The sequence below is a fragment of the Myiozetetes cayanensis genome, unplaced genomic scaffold (genome assembly GCF_022539395.1).
Source record: "Myiozetetes cayanensis isolate MyiCay16 unplaced genomic scaffold, myiCay2020 scf7, whole genome shotgun sequence".
NCBI classification, from domain to species: domain Eukaryota; kingdom Metazoa; phylum Chordata; class Aves; order Passeriformes; family Tyrannidae; genus Myiozetetes; species Myiozetetes cayanensis.
The window spans coordinates 37614551-37632020 of record NW_026087964.1 but is presented as its reverse complement, the minus strand read 5'-3'; the positions used below and the strand labels follow the sequence as shown (position 1 = coordinate 37632020).

At 37.3% G+C, this 17470-nt stretch overlaps 1 protein-coding gene across 1 annotated transcript in view; it reads right to left on the bottom strand.

Annotated features, from left to right (window-relative positions):
* The window catches only part of FSTL5 (follistatin like 5), a 281074-nt gene extending 265733 nt beyond the window's left edge, over positions 1-15341 (bottom strand). The window contains exon 1 of the mRNA XM_050338164.1: positions 15091-15341. The gene's annotated coding sequence lies outside the window, so the exon portion shown is untranslated. The remainder of the gene's footprint in view (positions 1-15090) is intronic.
* Between the last annotated feature and the right edge of the window lie 2129 nt (positions 15342-17470).

Below are 17470 nucleotides of genomic sequence, written 5' to 3'. Positions count from 1 at the left end.
TTCACAGAAATATACAAATAGAGGAAAGTGTTCCATACTTGAATAGCTAAAATAGTTATAGGTATTTTCTTTATTTCAATTTAACTGCTGTGGAGTTTTTCTCCTCTCTTCTTTCCTGCTTTGTGATGACTTGACTCACTTTCTTCTTTACTGCCAAAAAGGTCAACTTTCTTCATGAGCCTGAATTCAGCACCTTACAGAAAATCACACTTGTTCTGTCAGTCATAAAGCTGACATGAGTTCCCAGTGCAATGTGCTTGGACATTAAAGTCCAAGTGAATAAAAGAAGGATCTTCTCTCCTTATGCAAATGAAATTAATAGACTGAGTATAATAGGAAGGAAAAAAAATAGGAGATTTTATAGAACAAAAAACCTCACCCTATCATACCTGATAAAAAAAAAATTGACTGTGACAGCTGACTTGGTCTTTTATATTCTACTATATCCAGTAAATTTAGTGCACCATTATAGGAAATATTAATTATCCATGAAACAACTGAAGCCTTCTTTAAATTTTGCATAGGTATTTCTAATAAAACAATGCGTTTCTCTTATTGTAATGCTCACAATCCTGTTCAATAGGATCAGAAACTTCATTTCCTGCTACGTTTTAACTGTCTTATACTATTTTACTGGATTTTATTGTTTATGTTTTTATATTGCTCGAATATATCTACTAGGCAAAAGCCTTCCAACTGCATGCTGGAAAGCTGACAGCAAATCAGAAAACTTACAATGTCCTGATTAGATTGTAGCTAAATAGGATTGTAAAATAAGATTTTTTTCAATAATTCATTAGCTAAAAAAACTGTCACTTCTAAGAAGAATGGAATGGGGATAGCACAAACAAAAGAGCAGACAGTATGTGGTGATGAACTGGTAGTATGTGAAAGGAAAGTATTTTGTTTCTCCTCAACGACCAATGTTTTCATACACTGAAAACAAATTTTTGTGTTCATTTATTGACCTAAAAAAAATAGTTGTATATATTTTACTTGTTTCAATTTTTTGAGTGTTTTATTTGATGGTTTTTGGTTATTTTTGGAAAGGCAAAAAGGTAAATATCTTCAATTTTACTTATGCAATAGAAATACAAGAAAAAGTTAATATAAAATTTACTGGAATGAACTTTTCACCATCAATGTGCCAGGAAACACAAGAAAGAGCCTCTTAACTATATATATTGTGTATATATATATATATTTCAGCAAGAAATTAGTGCTCAGATGTCACCTCCAGACACTCTGTATCACATCTGGTATGAACTGTGTGCATAGGCAAGAACATCCCATCTCTCTTCTCACATGAGGGCACTCTGAAGCTACAGCCTCAAGAGTAACCACCCCACTTCCCTGAAATGTAAGTCTCTACTCTCTTTGTCATCCCAGCTTGACACTATTCCCCATTTTTGAGTCAACTGCATAGGCTCTGGGATTGTCTAGGACATTGTGAAGTGCAACACTTATGAACAGGAGCCAGGAGACATTACTGAACATTCCATTCCAACTGCTCTGTCACAAATGCCTATCAGATGGCTGGTGGCAAATGTCCAAGTGCTGCAGCTACACACAGACGCCTTATTGATGAATCAGTTACTGAAGGCACGAATGCATCCGCGGTGCTGACTCACATAAGCATCCATATGTTATTAGAACTGAAAGCTTCTTTTGCCTCTGTATTTTGAAGGTCTGGGAATGCCTACCCTTCAGCAATTTCAAACATTTCTTGTTATGCAGATGAGATTTTCTGCAAGCCACAAAACAGAGAAAACTATCAAAACAGAGAAAACATTTTTGAAAGTTATTTTGCAGGAGGTTATATATGAAAAAAAAAAAATCCTCTGGTCCAGCAACACGTAATTGAATCTGAAAATTATTTACAGTCTTGCAGATTTGGCCCATATTGAAAAATTGGGATTACCCTGCCTAGATATAGAGGGAAAAATCTACCTTTCTTTCTCATCTTCAGCGTCTTAAAATTGCATAAATGAGGGAATCTGCACATTCAATGAAGAGAGGGGGTAACAATTACTATCCTCCAGAGTAAGAGAGCACAAAGAGCATCTCAAACCATAGCTGATAGCAAACGCTGGTCAAACCTCTGTCTGGCTCCTCCAAAAAGAAGGCCTTGGACTCTATCCTGTGTCAATAGAAAGTTCCAGCAGGAAGGAGTGTCAAAGAAGGATAAAGGCAATCAGTGCAGGGGACCAAACTGATGCATCAAGTTCACTGTTCATCTTGTTGTCGTGGTATAGGAGATGAGGGAAAAGGGGATCGATCTAAGAGAGTAGCAGGGATATACCATGTAGCAATGCATACTACTCATATTCCCTAATTTTTCACTTAATAAAAGATTGCCAACCCTCAGCACTGACACTGCAGCCAGTGGTCGCAATTTCCACATTAAACACTTGGAAACAAGAGCAGAGCCATTGCTGTTCTCTCCTAAAGCTGGTTGCTTCGGGCAGCCTCCTGTTCTTAAATCCAGCCGCGCCAACTGCACAAGCTCCAATTTGAGTACTGCTCCCTATTCACGGTCCGTAATAGTACTGTGGCTTCTGAGTTCCCTACAGTTCTGAGTGACCAGTATGATAATGCACAATATACACTGCGGAGAAAAGAGAGAAGGTGCCGCTAAAGGCATTCAAAATTATCCCTTATTTCCAAAGTTACTTGACTTCTTTGAACTTCATCTATGAAACATAGCCTGGATTAGCATCTACATTTTAGCCCAGTTTTGGCTTCTCTAAAAGCCTAAGGGAGATACTAATCTTGACAGAAAATATTTAAAAACTACTCCAGAAGAACCATTTACAAAGCTGGACAAGATAGTCCCTTCCAACTTTGGGTTTGGGGTTTTTTTAAACCATAATGAGGTATCAGAAACATGCCTAGGATGATAAATGCAGCCACTGTTTGCCTTAAATCAAGCTCTTTCTAGAATAACATTCCCATAAGCCTATCATTACCCACTAGAAAACCTAATATAGGGATAAAGTATCCCACCAGAAGCCCTGAGAGAAAAGTTTGAAACTATGTCTTAGGATGTGAAGGGGAGGGAGTAGTTACCTGCAGCTCAGTGGCTGAAGTCATAGGACTGTGTAGCTCTATTCAACTTTTATCTCAGACAATACTGTTACAGTCTACTGTATGTCTATAGTAATACACTAATTCAGATCAGTTTTACATAATTTTGAAGGAAGCTGGTTTATTCCATGAGAGCTTAAAATTATTTTCGGCCACGATATTCCAACTGATAGGTGGAGGGCAACGGAGCAAAAGGTTAATTTCTAGCCAGATCAACTCCCTAGCCCAGCTCACCATTCAAATCACCACCACATTGGTCAAAGGTGGAAGTATAGGAAAGACTGGGAGGTAGGAGTGGCCCCAGCACAATTCAATTAATACTATTAATCTATTCAACTATTATGTCAAAGTGAACACAGTAAACTTTAAACAAACACACTTGAAATATAACTGATAGGCTGTTTAAGCAAGATTAGTGCATTGGTATCTGTCTTATATTGCTGTGACAATAAACTTGACCCAGAATTCCACAGCAAAACGGAAACTTTTTTGCTAATAGTACTCTCAATTTTCTATTATTTTATCTATTGTAAACATTCATTCTAGAGCAGCATTCTCAGGTTTAGGGTGAGTGTTTTATTTTGTTTCATTACATAACAACAACAACAACAACAACAAAATTGACATTATGCACCATAACAGCCCTTCATGAGCACTCAGTAACTGTGGACTCTTCTTTAGTAATACAGACTTTTAACACTGATTTCCTTCATTGTTAGATTTGCTCACTGGTTCTAATTTTATACTGTTTCTTGAGTATGGCCAGAAATAACATACATGAAAGGATAAAGAGGGGGAAGCAAATTTCAAAACAATGCCATAATCTTAGTTACAGAAGTGGTCTTCTAGTAATTAAGTGTGGAGCTGCACATATGGCATCTGATTTATCCTCATATTTTCACTAATGAAACCTGTTATGATAATATTAATGTAAATGTAACCATACCCCTTTTCAGTCAGTCTGGGAGCACAAAAAAGCTATTTTTTTTCTCCTCTTTTTCCACTAGTAATTCCACAATTTTTTTCACACTAGAGACTGCTAGCAAGAAAAGTAGCCACAATGTCACAAGTTAAGCTCTTCCAGACTTCTCTCCTTTGTATATTTAAGGGAAGTAGCTACTTTATAACTTCATTCCCTTGCAGTGGACCATGAGTAATGTTCTTCTGGTTTAGGATTATTTCCTCAATGTTTTTACTCCTAGCAAATGCTATGATATCCAGCAAACATGAACAGTTTCTGTTCATGTTCTATTCAAATAGGTCAAAGGCTTCTACCCTCTGCCTAAATATTTTACACTGAAATTTTATTCCTGCTGAAGAGAAAAATGACACTGTCTCTTAATGTAGAGCAAGAGAAAAAATATTTCTCAGTCCATAATGTCCTCCCCTCTAAGAATATTTAAGAACACATTCTAAAGTTTTTGTTAATTTATATATACAATTACTAGATTTTTGTCTTCATTTTCCACTCTGTTTTTAAGCCCAGGTCTGCCAAATTCTGACCCTTCATTTGTGAGCAGTGATAGGGGTTTTCCTAAGTATAGATGTATATTAGTACTAGCCAAATGGAGTAGAAGTATTCTTACTATCCAGCTTCTAGAAAACACAGCCTTTTATTTTCTGTACTTCATTTCTTGATAACCTTGACAGGCTAGGTAAACTCAGAAACGTCCTGAATTAGAAATTTATGAGCAACACTTATTAAAAGGTACTTTTTCATGTTCAAAAACTAAAAGATATATAGATATAGATAGAGAGATAATGATAATCCCAGCTTTTTTCTCACTGGTTTTGTATGATAAAATTATTGTAAATATGATAAATATATTGGTAAAAAATGATAAATATATTGTAAAAATATTTACTATGAAAAAGCCTTTCTCTGTGTGTTTCTCCTCCAGTTGTACTTATTAACAAATTCACCTGTTTGCCTAGATGCACCATTTTCAATCAGGAAACTTCAACTCTGAAGCTTCACTTTTATCACTCACTTTTGTAAATCAGCTGAACCTTCACTGCAAATTGCATATTCATTTAGATTTGCATGGTAATCTGACTGAAAACAATTTGCCTCTTTTAAGTAGCACTTCTTTATTTCTTTATACCTCAGTTTAAGTTACTTAAGGAGGTGTTTTAACTTGTGAAGTCTTACAGTTGACATTGTGTATTCTATGCAAGGCTACATGATGAACAGTGTTACATACTGTTATAGATAATTAAATATGCAATCTTTAACACAAAAAAAGCTGGCTTTTTGAGGCTAAAGGGCCATTTGTGAAATAGATGGCTATCAAAAATAGGGACAAAAAAAGAAACAATTTAAAAGGAAAAACTAAGTGCATAATTACTGCTGGACATAAATACCAGAAATAAAAGAAGGTTGGAATGCATTACATCGGTTCCACACAAATAATTCTGATGCAGTTATTACAGGATTGTAAGAGAACTGACCCCTCAGACACTAGTCAAAACCAATGAAAAATTCACAATGATTAATGGCTTACAAACCTGGTCTAAAGGCAAAATAAAGACTATGTTGAGAAGCTACTTGTCCTCAAATATTCACTAACTAGAGTGATAGCAATAAACTGTTTTAAGCACATGGTATTCCTTTTTGATTTCTCATATTAGCTGTGGCTTGTAAATCAGTTGGCTTTACCAAGAGTCACCTCAGAAATCCACTTTTGTTGAGAAACGACTAATCAGTGCTTAAGAACCCCCCAAATTACCAAACCCTTTCCTTTCTTAAAAACACCAAACTGGATTTTACAGGGTTGTTGATGGATATGAATCAAAATACCCCAGCATGCTTCTGCTGCATGCTGGCATAAGAAAATTAATGTTGAAAATCAAAATAATAATCTGAGACCTTAAGAATCTCAGATGTATGGCAAGTTTAAAATTAGTCTTTACTTATTTTTAATCTTAAAAAAACCCCCAAAAACTAATAATGATTTTTGCAATACTTACATATAACATTACAACTGTTTTTGTAGTTCTCTTTGGAAGAGCCCAAATTGAGTAGAATCACAGAATCATTAATCATTGGAAAAGATCCCGAAGATCACTGAGTGCAACGGTTAGCCCAGCAAGGCTGTGTTCCCTGATAAACAATGTCCCCAAGTGCCACATCCATGTTTCTTGAACACTTTCAGGGACCGTGGCTCAACCACTTCCCTGGGCAGCCTGTTCCAATGCCTGACCACCCTTCTAGTGAAGACTCTTTTTTTTTTCATGGAAAATATTTAATGTTAATACTTAAATAACACAAGTTTTAAAACTGAGAATTACCATACATGTATGGAAATTCACTTCCTCCTCACTTTCTTCATTAAAAAAAAAAAAAAAAAAACCAAAAAAAAACGAAGAAGAAAGGTAGAAGACTCTCTGCTTATTGTTTTAAACATTAAGAGCTTCATGATCAACACTTTAGTCTTTTTTCCACCATTTACTCATGATAACTCCAGGAGCATACCCAGATTATCAAAAACACAAGAATAACGCACTAAAATAGGACTTTTTGTCCCTTAAAAGGAAAGCAGAGAATGATAAAACCAAAATTATTGGTTATAATATTTCATACTGTTCATGAAGGAGTCAGATGCAGCACATAAATTAATAAAAGTACTCTAAATCATTACAGTCAGCAAATTATATCACAAAATTTCATTTGTATCTCATTATTAATGTGAGAGTCGTTCTACCTCAGAAATCATAGCAACAGGGGTTGTCTGAGACTTTGGAAATATAAATCAAATTTTCAGTATAGATTTATTAAGGTTTTATATGTATATAATGTACATTTTTACAAAGACAAGCATAGCAGCTCTTTTAAAAGTTTACTTACGCGTGAAAGAGATTACTGAGAGCCTGGAGCAGTAGATGGATATGACTATTACACAGAGAAGATATAAAGGACATGAATATATTAAAATATTAGATTTTTGGTCTTTTGGGGACACCAATTTTGAGATCTGATGCTTGAAGCACTCTACTAATGTTTCAAATGAAACCCCCAAGGTGCAGCTAACCTGGCCCACCCCTCTGACTGCAACGAGAACATACAAATGTAGATTGTTGAAATATTTCTGTGACAATGATTCTTCAAGCATAAAATAGAAGAATCAGCCTATTATTAGACAGTAGACTAAAATGCAATTACAGCTAAGCAACACTGTTTAAATTCACTTGAAAAACTGTCTTTAGTTCAAAAAATAATTAGCATAAGACAAAAGTTAAATCTCAGGAGTGATGTTAATTATGTTTTTTCTTTCAGTGTCCCAAGGAAAGAACTAAATCAGCCCATGTGCATCAATGTGTAGAAATTTTTTTACAGAATATTACAGCTTATCAAAAGCAGCCTTGAGCAAAAAATCATAAAATCTAAAAAAGAAATATAATCTTTGTGTTGAAATACTACCATAGCACTAATTATTGCTGGGTTTTTGAATTACACAAGAATATAAAGGTAGTATAAATGGAAGACAGAAACATAACATGTATGTTAGAGGACCAACAAATTTTAAAAATAATATTTTTAACTCTCCACTATACTTGCTAAGATTCATTCACCTTAAAAGGCATAGGAAATAAATAAGAAATATAATAAGTCATCAAAATATGTTAACCTGGTGCTGTGTGTCTTGTAGTTATTTTAAATAAGAATTACCTCTGTCAAACTTCTTGATAATATGGAAGAACAGCAATGTGATGAACTGTATTTCAACTTCAAAATCAGCCCTCGAGATTAAAAACATCGATTTCTCTCTGAAGCTGAGGTTATGGCTAACCTTGGCTGTTGCAAGGAGAGGGAGTACCCATGCAACTTAATTCCATTTTACAAGGACAAACTAAATGTACTGTCATGAAGAGAATTTCTTCTTTTTCTGTGACCTTTCCACTGCAAAAACAGATGATGAGCTGAACCTATGTTTTCATCTTGAAACAGAGTGGAGAGAAAAGAAGGGCTTGCTGTCAAACTAAGATGTCACTATTTAATAAATAACTAAATTTAATTTAAATTTCATTAATTTAAGTTATTTATCTAAACTAGAGACACATGGATTTGATGTGTGAACCACTTGGTGGATAGGGAACTGGCTGAATGGTCACACCCAGATTTGTGGTCAATGGCTTGATGTCCAAGTGGAGACCAGTGACAAGTGGTGTTCCTCAGTGGTTGGTATCAGGACCGTCACTATTTAACATCTTTGTCAGTGACATGAACAGTGGGATTGAGTGCAACATCAGCAAGTTTGCCAATGACCCTAAGCCACGTGGTGCATTCCATATACTGGAGGGAAGGGATGCCATCCAGAGGAACCTTGACAGGCTTGAAAGGTGGGCCTGTGAGTTCAACAAGGCAAAGTGCAAGGTCCTGCACTTGGGTCAGGGCAATCCCAAGCACAAATATATGTTGGGTGGAGAATATATTGAGAGCAGCCTGGGGGAGAAGGACTTAGGGATGTTGGTTGACAAGAAGTTCAACGTGACCCAGTAATGTGCACTTGCAGCCCACAAAGACAACTGTATCCTGGGCTACATCAAAAGGACTGTGGACAGAAGGTCTAGGGAGGTGCTTCTCCCCTCTCCATTCTGTCCTTGTGAGACCACACCTGGAGTACTGCATCTAGCTCTGAGGACACCAATATAAGGATGTGGCCCTGTTGGAGTCCAGAGGAGGGCTGAAGGTGAAAAAAGGGCTGGAGCACCTCTACTATGTAGCATATCACCAGACTCAGAGAGCTGGGGTTGTTCAGCCTGCAGTCTTCTAGATCCTAAAGGGGGCCTACAAGAAAGATGGAGAGGTACTTTTTACAAGGGCTTGTAGAGATAGGACAAGGGAAAATGGTTTTAAACTTAAAGAGGGCAGGTTTAGATTATGTGTATTAGGAGGAAATTTTTCACTGTGAGGGTGGTGATGCATTGGAACAGGTTGCCCAGAGAAGCTGTGGAAGCTCCATCCCTGGAAGTGTTCAACGTCAGATTGGATGGACTTTAGGCAGCCTGGTCTAGTGGAAGGTGCTCCTTTTGATGGCAGGGGGCTGGAACTAGATGATCTTTAAGATCCCTCCCAACCCAAACCATTCTTTCTTTGATAATATCAGAGTTTGCACTGATACTGTCTTTCTGACAGCCTTCTGAGCATTCATTTCCCAGACCTGAGTAATACTTGGAAAACACTGAGAGTATCTGCCTTTACCAAAGGTACCTCACTCAGATTTCTCTCTACAGGTTCAACAATCTCAAATCTTTCATAAAAAGTGAATAGTTACCAAGATACAGTACAAACTTCACGTCTTTTAAAAACTTCTGCTTTTTGTTGATTCAAGACTCAAAACAGACCCTTAGGAGGGAAAAAATAGATTCTGCAAGAAATGATGATGCAGAAGGGACAAAAGCCCCCACAAAACGTGACAAAAAAATTCTCTTTTTCTTAAAAGATAAATGCAAAAAGCATTTTCAAAACCAACATGGTGCATCTTGTCTTTTACTTAGGTACAGTAGGTTATTTTCTGCTGTATTAAGAACAATTTGGACTCTGCAACTCTAAAATATAGGTATTTGTGAACTGGTCATTCATTCATGTGCATTTACCTTTCCATTACCCTAAAGTTTGTTCTCAGAAAGTAGATACTAGTCTTTTCTGTTTATATACTAAACGTGTTTGAATATTGCATGTTTCTTGTTATCACTGGAAGGACATGACTGTCATCAAATACAGTCCTCAATTACTTATAGAATTGTAATAGTAGTGCAGTATATTCAGTCTGTAACAGAATCAAAAGTTGTACTTATTACAAATTAAGATTTCCATTGCACCAGAATGATGCAAAGGTGCTTTTTTTCTTTGCTGGCAATTAAGTTTGACAAAATTTAATAAAACTCACAGGTAACATATATTATCAGTTATAGTGGTGTTTTAAGTAAGGTTTACATAAGAAAATATATTTTTTAAAAAAATAGAACTTGAAATATTAAACTTTGAAGCTCTTTGAAAACAAAGTTTATTTCCACTACCCATCATGTAAGAATTGTCTACCTGCTTTTGTTTCATTGCTCATTCATTTATTTAAATGTGATTAGAAGTATAATGACTTACATATTACGTAGGAAGACAAAGTTTTGTTATAATAATGAGAATATGTATAGTTCAGACTTACAATGCAGAAAGACTCTAAAATATTTTGTTTCCCTATGGAAGCAAATGTATGTAAAGTAATAATCTAGAAGTTCCTATCATTTAATAAAAGAACATTTTCACTAATGAATAACATTTTATCTGATTAAAGTTATGAGCTATTTTCAGATTACTTCTTTTTGTAGATATTAAGAAATTCTGTATGAAGGAACTAAAAATACTTTCAGAAAGTTTTTAATATACTGATCTAAAAACGATAGTGGCTTTTAGCACAAGACCGCCTATTCAGTGGTAAAAATATTTCAGATTACAATAAGCCTCACTTGAAGTAAAATGAGAAAAAAGCTCTCCCTGTCAGGAAAAGAAAGAAGTATTTTAAATATCCTTCTTCATCTTCCATCTAACATTTTCAAGAACTTTATTAGACAAAAAAGTCTTTCTGAAGTCTGCTCTGAAAAGCACTGTTGGACACCAACCTCAGTTAATTCAAATGCAAATAAACCGTGAACTTCAACCTACTTCAAGCAGTCAGTGCAATCTTTGCCAACTCTCCCTTCTTTTAACTCTTTAGAACTTCTTATTTTCTTAAGTTTTGCACAACTTAGCAATGCAGCCAAATAATTCACCGCTAATTACACGTAGTGTACGCTAAAAAGAGTGATTAATTGAATAAGGTAGTAAGGGTAAATACCTGCATTGTTATCAAGGAAAGCTAAAAATAGATAACAAATACATATTTTCAAGTCATTCCCATAGCCACTTGGTAGGGCCCATACCTGGCTAGACCACAGCAACCTCTCTTGGCCAGTACATTTAGCCAATACAAAGAGAAGTAACAATGGCATAGAGGAAATGAGACATACTGGCAATTAGGGAGCATTTTTACAGTAGTTCTACCACTATAACTGTACAGAAAATTCTTGATCTGCATTGGTCCATCTGAATGAAGACACATCTGTTAATAAATGTAAGAAGGTACCTTCTATTAGACAGGATTTTGTAACTAGAGGTTACTCAGCTAACCCTGAGTGTAAAGAAAGATCTTGTAAAATAGCAGAAAACAGAATGAGCCTGTGGATTTGATTTCTCTTGAATATTTTTCCTGGGCATTAGTAATCCTTGATATTGGAGGTGTAAGAGGGAGTTTGACATAGCAATATTTACAACTCTTGGTCAACCCACAGCCTTCTCAATGTCTCTTTACTACAGAGAAAAATTTCAGCTTATTGCTCTTCTAGTAATATAAATTTGTTCTTCGTCTTTTCTGTCTACCAAGAGGTAAGAAAAAGCACGCTGTATTAAATATGTATAATATCTTATGCAAACAAGTTTCCAGTCTTTTCATTTGCTGCCAGCTATTCCCTATGCTTCACAAGAAAAAAACAAAAACAAAACAAAACCCCAAACAAACAAACAAAAAAAACCCCAAAAACAATACTTGAAGTGAAAAATGGGATTAAGAAGATTTACAAACAAACTTGCTAATCAATTTATTTTACTTTAAAATTAAGTACCATAATAGGCCAAGTTACGCTGAATAATTAATGATTATTGTCCCACTTTTGCTTAGAAAGCCTGAAAAACAAAGTCAAGAGTGGTATTTAATTCATTGTTTCCCCTTGAGCCAGTGATTCACTCCTGCAATATCTAATGTCCAGAATTATCCCATAATATTTGCCAGATTGGAGACAAATATTCAGAATTTAATTCCTAAATTTCATTTGACCTGTTACCTTTGAGTAATCAAAGCCAAGTTCAGATTCATTAAAAGTCAGAACAATTCCTATTAGAATTCTGCTTTTATGTTTATGTTTATAACTAACAAAACTCAGCAGAGCCTTGTTTTCATTACTATTTTGGTCTCTAAAGATCAGAGAAGAGTGACACAAAATTTACATTTTCTAGAATGTTATATAAAGTCATGAACAGCATGCATTTGTGTAAGGAAAACAAAAGTTTGGTATTTATTAAAGACATAATTTGTGTGATTATAACAGTTCTTTTCTTCTAAAATCAAATAGCTTTGCTTTTTTAAACAAATACTGAGGATTGGTGGATAAACACACACACAAAAAATCTGAATGACACACTGACATGATTAGGTAAGTCTAGAACACACCTACAACTGAGTAACCACAGCATTTGGGCTTTTACTGATTACCATTTACTGTCAAAGGCCATAACCCAGCAAATAACCAAGTGATCCACTTTTAAAAGTAAGTTTTGGAACCCTGACAGGTTGTGCATATGTTGATGTTTTTAATAGTTATAGGTATATTCCCTCACACCCACATCTTTGGTTATTTTGCTCAGCACAAGTAGGGTCTATAAAGTAGCTCTTTATACAGGGAGATTCCCTGAATCCTGTTTTTACAACAAAACTCTTCCCTTATTTTGCATTAGTTCTGCAGTCAGCTGTTTGGCAAGTCATTAACATGTGGGGTTTTTTTAGCTTTTGTATTTTGGTGTTAAAGGTCTTGGAACTGCATTTTATACCAAATCATATCCTTACAAGTTTACAAATATGTTTGAAGAAAGTTTATTACTGAAGACAGAATTTTTCTAATTAGAACCAGTGACCAAAAAGGCTATGGACCACACTGGATGTATATGTATATTTAGAACACCATTTTGTTGAAAAAAAGCAGTGCCATTTTGCTCCCTTTTGAGTCTACATACCATTTAAAATCTCCATTTTTTAAAACATGATTTATAAAATAAAGCAACCTAATACGAACGAAGGCAAAACATTACATAGGAAATAAAATCAGGTATAAGACATAAACTTAAAAAGCACAGGATTAATGTCTTACCATCAAAGTTTATCATCTGATTGATGCTGGCAAAATGACTGATCTCAGCAAGGTCAATGACTTTTAATTATGTAATGATGGAGATAGTCTTTTTTCCAGTTAGCAGGACTATGTGTATGAATAAAAACTACTCAACTGAACAAGGATTTGCAGGTTCAGACCCTGTATAAACATCAAAAGTTCGGTCATATAATTAATGGGCTGGGGGTTATTCTGTTGAGGGTGAGGTTCTAAGCTACATGGTTCAAAATAACTTTTTCAGAATATTTTTGTAATGCCTACTTTAGAAAGTAAGCATCCTGAATCTCCATACATTAAAAAGCATAATTCAAAATTATACCAAAACATTTCAAAGCAAATTAATATTCAGATCAATGACATATGATAAGAGTTGTCCTAATTTATGGGTGGACTATTAATGAAGATTTGTAAGCAGTGCAAGTGCTCTGTAATAAACTTTCCCTAATGTTGAGAGAGGAAAGAAATAGTTATTTTATGATTGGAGAGAGAGGGAGGGGCAGAGGAACAGAACAGTAAAATATATTTCCTAATTCTACCCAAATGTAATGAAAGCCTTGACAATCAAAACAACTTTCTCCTTAATTTGCTTGCTTTCAGTTTTACTCATCAGTAGCTCTGTGCTGCTGCCCGATGGTTGTCTTTTTACTGTGTGCTTTTTATCAGCTAGAATATAAACAACCAACCTTAACATTAAATAAATTATCCAGGAGCAGAAAAAAAAAAAAAAAAAAAAAAAAAAAAAGGAGCTACAATATTATGAAACAGCTTCTTTTCATCAGCTTCATCTCATCAGCAAAGATTACCTTATGCTCACAGTTACTACAACTTGTGCAGGACAACTGTGTAGAGAAACACTTGTGGTTTAGGTCCCAGTTCCCAAGAAAATTTATCACAGCCACAGAGTTTGAAGTGCTACATAATCCTAAAAAATACAAGGTGAGGACTTCATTTGCCTGCTTGTTTTGTTCAACCATCACAGTAGCACTGGCTACCAGCAACAGCCTGTTCCTTCCGTAATCAGCCTTAATCTCAGACAGAAATCCCTGTGTGGTGCTCAGCTCTGCGTGTGCAGAAATCCCTGCATGGTGCTCAGCTCCGCTTGTGCAGAAATCCCTGTGTGGCACTCAGCTCTGCATGTGCACAACTCTGACAACTCTCACAGAAGCAGCAGCAAACTCCTCTCTGAAGCAGAGCTCCTTACCAAGCTTGTGAAAGGTTAAACAGTGCTGAAAGAACATTTCATCTGCCCACATTTCTCAGTTCTATTCAATTACTGACAACAGCAGTCCTAGAAATGCAACATAATCCAGTATTATTAAATACAAGATTTGCATTTACGCCTAGCTGCAGCCTGGAAGCAGGCCTGATGTTCAGTCAACATCAAAGGAAAAAAAATCCACAACTTTCACGGACACACACAGAGCACATTGACCTTGGAGGCATAGGTGGTGATAATCTCTTTCATAAAGGTGCTGTTTCACAAGTTCACAGTGTTACGGCGCTGAATTGTTCGTCGAGTAACAAGGTATCACCGTCCTTCTGTTACAGATGCATACAGGCACGCACAAGAACACAGAGCAACATGGGGCTATGCTTCTAAATCCTCTTTAATTCCTACTTTACTCTCTGCTTCCCAGAATGACCTCACATATCCCCTCTTCCCCCAGACAGAATCAATCGGAGCTTGTCTAGTCCCCCAAACGCAGCGTTTATACAAAGAAGGTTCTGAAACGTCTTTTGAGACATTTTTATAATATTCAAGATTTCTAAAAAAAAAAACCACAAAAACCCTCAAACATCCAAACATTACCCTAAGAGCCAGTTTTCAATAAAAATAAGCCTCTCAACTTCTCATTCAGATTCATCTTTTGTTCACGGAGCCCTTTTCACTGAAAACTGCACCCCTACACCGACTTAACAGGGTTCCAACTTTGCTCTGCCTTTAATTTCAGCTTCTCCATCCAATCTGGCACCCATTTCTGTGAAATACAGACGGATAGATAGATAGATATTAGTAATGCTGCTTACCTTGTCCAAGAGTGACTAAAATCCACAAAGGGGGAAAAAAAAAAAAAAAAAAAAAAAAGAAGGAAAAAAAATAAAAAACCAAGCGGCCGCGTCCCCGTGCAAAATCGCAAAGAGAGGCACACTTCTTCCCTTAACAAAGCCAAGAGCGATGCAGGGACGGAGGCACCGGTCCGGAGCACAACTCGCAGCAGTTCCCGCGGCACGCGCGGCGCTTTTCCCGGCCGGAGCAGCGGCGGGCGCGCGGAGCAGGCGCGAGGCGGCGCGGGGCGCGCGCCCTTCAGCACCGCCGCGCGCGGACAGCACCGCCCGCGCCGCTGCCGCCGCCGCGCGCGCCGGGAGCCGCCCCGCCCTCACGGCCCCGCCGCTCGCGCCGCCCCCAGCACCGCCCCCGCACCGCCCGGGCTCACCCGAACATACAGCCTCCCCCTCGCCTTTTCTTTTCTATTATTTTTATTTTTTTATTATTTTTTTTATGGGACAGGAAAATACAGCGCCTCGCGTTTCCCCACCCCTTCGCACCAGAGGGCTCCCCACTCCTCCACGGGGGGAAGGGAAGGTGGGAGCAGGAGGCGTGTTGCCCGGCAGGGTTCCCCTTCTCCCCCTCTCTGGCGTCCCTCCGCGGGACATCTCACCTCTCCTTTTCTTTCCTTGTCCTTCCCCCGCCCCCTTCCCCCAGTCCCCCGAGAGCCGCGTCCCCGGGCGGCGGCACCCATCGCCCCGGGCAGATGGCAGCGCGGCCGCCGCGGCGAGAAGAGCAACTGCTGTGAGAAAACAGCGAGTGGTTCCTCGCCCAAGCACAGAGGGTTGCTGTGCTCGCACGCTTTCAGGGAGGGTGGGTGTTATCCAATATTTATAAGCTTTAATATATCAGCGGGCTATCTGAAAGCTCAAGTGTGCTGGAGGCTTTTCGCAGCCTGTGGCCGGTAATCCCTACTGTCCATACCAAATTTTGGTGCTTTGAGTGTCGAGGCAGAGCTCGGTGGTAGCCTACGCCAGGCACAGTGACGTGTTACTGGGAATCATAATTTACTTACGAAAACATACAGGAAAAAAAAAAATCACCTTGAGATAAGACCATTAATTACATGCTCTGTTTATAAGCAGGAAAAGAGGTACCTTTGGATGAACAGAAACAAACGAAACAAAAAATCCGACTGAAAGCTAATGGCTTAAAAAATTAAAAATATGTTTAAGTGAAGCCAAGCAAAGAAACAGTAGTCTCACTCGAATCTGCTTTATTGTGAGATAACAGGTTTAGTTATCTGATTTATTACTTTTAAATTAATTTACTAACCATTCCACCACTTCTAAAGAGTAGCTACTTCATCTTCAATGTGAAATCATTATGAAAATTAAGTATCTACTCATCATACCATTATGGGTGACCTGTTTCGTGCCTTTTGGGAAAATACATTACAGATTAAAGTATTAAACTGTCTTTAAATCACCCATGACTAGGGTAAAGCCAGACAGAGGTCAGCTGCTCTGACGTACATCAGCTTTCTAGGTTAATTACACTTGTGGCGACATGTGGAATAAACTTGTAGTGAGAAACAGAACTAGGTAAAACCTAAAAACCTGAACTAGTTAACATAGGAAATGGGATAAGTTGGATTGCATTAGTTTGTTACTATTTTGTGAGGCAGTTCTTACTGGACTGCTAATTAGGTCAAAGCACTGCAAGAAGAAACATTATTAACTTTGACACACAGAGTGTACAATATAAAGCCCAATAAGCCAGACTTGCATTGAGCAAACCCCTTATACTTGCCAGTTATCAGGAAGGCAGCTTGGCTGGCATCTGTATAGCATTTCTGAACCCCTGTTACTTTACTTCTCCCCTGTTTTTTCTCTTAAGCCCTGTCAGGTTCTTTGCAAAGACAGATAGACAGAATAAAATTCCACTCCTTAATGACAATTTCGCACTACAAAACTGATTCTGAGTCTACTAGCACAGCTGCACCAGAAACTCCCTTGGGACAGAGGTAAACCCAAAACCAACTTCTTCAAAACTGAGAGGAAATGGAAACATTGTGAGGGTGAACAGGGATCCTGCACATCCATTCTCATTTGCTGTTATGAAAGTACATGAAACAATCAACAATTACATGAATGTTTTATATAACCCAATTAATGAAGTAGTTAGGAAATCTATCAAATTATGAAAGGTTTGACATACCATAACTTACTGCTTGGCTTTGCAAATTAGTAGACAAATAACCCCAAAAATAGCACATGGAAGACCCTCAAAAAGATCTGAAAATCTCTGTATTTTGGGAGGACTTTCACTCCTGAATTTGAGTCTAAATAATGATACAACAGAGTAATACATTAACGTATCTTGGCATTCTTGCAATTTTGAGAGTTTATCTGATCGTGC